General features: G+C 47.2%; 1 pseudogene; it reads right to left on the bottom strand.

Moving 5' to 3' along the window:
• Positions 1 to 604: 604 nt before the first annotated feature.
• Positions 605 to 2,164, bottom strand: LOC143860033 (1-aminocyclopropane-1-carboxylate oxidase 1-like; annotated as a pseudogene).
• Between the last annotated feature and the right edge of the window lie 1,461 nt (positions 2,165 to 3,625).

Genomic DNA, 3,625 nt, shown 5'->3' on the forward strand with positions numbered 1-3,625 from the left:
GAGAGTCTTCAACTTCTTTGTGGATCGTTCTCAAAAGTCGATCCGTCTCTTTGCCCATTGTGGCATTGGTCCATTGTGACCCGTTTTATGTAGACTCGCCCATTGAGGCCTTGAGTCACATCTAGCCCATTGTGGCTTCCTTTAGGCAACCAGCTTTGGCGTACATTTGGCAAGAAGCATCAATCAAGACCTTCTTCATCTGCGTGGTGTGTATTACACAAGAAGATTTGGCATTATGCCCACTAAATGTGTTGGGGACATTTTATTGTAATCAATTTGGGAATTCTTATTGTAAGCAAACGAATATTGATTTTCAATCAATATACGTTTGAGGGGGCGTGTTAAGATTTGTCAAATCTAGACCGTTGGATTATCTTGGTGTAGATTAGGCAAGTGGGTTGAATGGGAAAGCTAGCTAGATTAGGTAGCTTAATTAAATTAGCAATTAGGCCAATCTTAGTAGGTAGGAATTTTATATTTATCTCTTGCCTTGTTTATGCTTATCTCTTACTATGTTTAACCCTTTGAGTGCTCTATATAGTAACTCATTGGGCTCTTTGTAAAGTATCCAAGTTTAATGAAATCTCTAGAATTTAACACAACATTCTTAGGAGCGGGAAGATGATCATTAAGGGAAACATTATTAAATTGAGGGTGTCTGCTAGATGACTTAATCCCACTTCCAATGTCTTGAAGCCCAATGTTGACTGTTGCTCTGTTGGCAGCCCAGCAAAGCTTGCATTGTTGGTGCTTGTAGGGACCAAGGGGAGGACGTCAATTTTTTTCCAGGGCCGATCTGTTTGATGGACTCTTCCAAGGTTGAGGTGTGTGCTCCTCTTGGGCATCAGTATCTTTTGCACCATGACGGGTGGCACTCTTGCGGTGGAAGGGGACTCCTCTGGTGTCATTTCTTGAGCCAAGAGTACTCGAGATGGCCCATGGAGTTTAGCCAGGTACATCGACGTCAGCAGAAACAAGGGCATCCGCTGCAGGGTTGTAGAAGGTAGCAATAGAGAGCCTACTACCTTCCTTGTTGGCAAGGACGCGGTGCAAAGTGCTCTTGTACCTACCATTGCTCAGCACTTCCAACTGGTCGCCCGTGTTTACAAAGACGGTGCTTTTGCCTCCCAAAGAAGGGGTTGCTGGTATGCCCACACATTCCTCATCCTAGAGGAATTGAAGGCCTAGCACTTGATCATCCTGGAGCAGTAGGATGACCCCACCAGCGTCAGTATGTGATTGGAGTCCCTTCCCCAGCTCTGGTTGAGGACACTGGGGGTACTTTGCCAACTTGGCCCCCACATAAGGCCTTCCATCATCTCCCAAGAATTGTTTCTTCAAGTATCCCTTCTCTAGCCCCAGATTCTCAGACATGAGTTCTTACAGCCTCTCTGCCAGTTTAATCACTTGCTTAATGTACTCTTGTATTGCTTCCCTGAAAATGCATATGATGTTTGTTAGTCAGAACCTATTAGGATTAGTATTGTTAGTTATGTTTCCATAGACAATACTTACTGCAATTCTTCCGTGAGGCTTGTTAAGTCATCAATGTTGGATGTTGGTAGATAGCTAACAGAGAATGTGCTTTCCCAGTCCACATCTGAGGCAGTCCACCTTTTTGGGCACTCTTCTAAGAAGCCTTTGGCCATCTCTGACTTGTAGAAGCTTTCCTTCATTCGCTCCTCGTAGTGCAAGTTCACTAGTCCCTTGAGCTTCTCCATCAATCCTTCATCCACTCCATGGTTTGCAACCTGTAAATATCACTCTCCGATGAATGATACATGTAGTTTACTGGCGTGAAATACTTAACAGTGGTGAAACTTTGCTCAGTGAATCTCATCACTGTCATAATCAATGATAGGATGTTGATTAGGAGTTGGTTCCACTTGCTTTCTACTCTCTGGATTATGGTGGAATCAAGTGGGACAAACCTCTTATGATCTCATCACCGTCCAATCTTTTGATCAGATGGTGGTAAGGTTCTCCGGACCAAGAGTGGAACTTTCACTATAATTGCAAATCATTCCTTCGGTACATAAATCACCCACTTCCTAAATTCCTGAAAAAATCCACACTTTTCACAGGCCCCTTGCAGAAGCACCGTGGTTTCTCCTCCCCTCTTCTCACCATCAAGCCCATCAAGGTCAACGACAGGAATTCCCATATCAACTTTCTACTATTACTGAACTAGATTCCTTAACTATAAGCATGTAGTCATATTAGAAACTAGCAGATGCCTTTGTTCTCCAAGTCCAGATTCTGATCTATTTATACTACTATTGTTCTTCCTTGTTAGGCAGAGCACCTTGAGAAGAGCAGAAGAGAACAGGTAGGTCTGTAAAAAAAACCTGTCTAACTGCACTTCACCATTGCCATGGGATGCGGGTTGGCTTCTTTTCTATGGTAAAGTCAGTCCTTGCATTGATTCATAACATGGCAACTTAAACAGTTCAACCCCCCTCCTCTCTTGTCATTGTTATCTGCTTCTGCTACTGTGGCTCTTTGTCTGTTTTTTTGCTTCTGTTGTATGGGAAATGTAACAAGACTGTCAAGTGCATGATTACAACTTCTCTCCATCATCTACTATTCGTTGCTCCATGCTTTGTGATGGGGTCCGGACTCAGCACTGATGGGTCCAGACTCAGCACTGATGGGTCCGAACTCAGCACTGATGAGGTCCGAACTCAGCAACCAATTGGATGTTGACATGTGGCCCTCATAGGGACCGCTGCAAAGCCAACACCTGTCCCTGCTAGGTGTGACACCTGGACCAATCAGGGACTTCCACCTACTCTTCCTAGGTATGAGACCTGGTCCATACAGAGGCCACCACCTGTCCTGGACAGGTGGCTTAGAACTACCACCTGTCCTAGACAGGTGGCTCAGAATCACTATAAATAGCCTTCACTTGTGCTAAGGTGAGGGATCTGAAATCAAAACCCTAAGCTTTTGCTCTGACATTGCTCTGCACTCCTGCTCATACTGACTTGAGTGTCGAAGCGCCCGTCCGGAGCACCACTCCGGGTTGGTCTTCTGACCCTTTGTCTTCTTGTCTGTGCCCTTGTGCAGCGCAGGACTCCAGATCAGCCCTTCAGGTCCAGATCAGCCCTTCAGGCACAGACCAGCCCTTCAGGCCCAGATCAGCCCTTCAGGCCCAGATCAGCCCTTCAGGCACAGATCAGCCCTTCAGGCCCAGATCAGCCTTTCTGGCCCTAACAGCGCAGGACTCCATCAGCCCTTTCAGGCCCAGATCAGCCCTTCAGGCCCAGATCAGCCCTTCCGGCCCTACCATAACCTGTTACCAATTTTAGACCTAACAGATTTGGCGCCATCCGTGGGACCCCGGAACAAAAAGCTGTTCGGAACCTCACTCAAGCAATGGTAGGGAAAAACGGAAAGTATGTGCCAACCTCCCGGACGACCAGGGCTACAGCCCCCCGCGAAGGAAGAAGCGAGCGATTGGCCTCACAGATAGAGGTCGGGGCGGCAGGGGAGCGCAGTCCGACTCGCTCGGACCGTTCAGACCCTACCCCGACCCCGAGGGAGATGCGGGCCCTTTTCCAAGAAATGACTGCTGTGATTGCGCAGTTCAGGAATCCGGCCACCGCACTCCAGCAGCACCCAG

This window comes from Tasmannia lanceolata, unplaced genomic scaffold (genome assembly GCF_043159265.1).
Source record: "Tasmannia lanceolata isolate RefF3 unplaced genomic scaffold, GAP_Taslan_0.1 ptg000003l, whole genome shotgun sequence".
NCBI classification, from domain to species: Eukaryota; Viridiplantae; Streptophyta; class Magnoliopsida; order Canellales; family Winteraceae; genus Tasmannia; species Tasmannia lanceolata.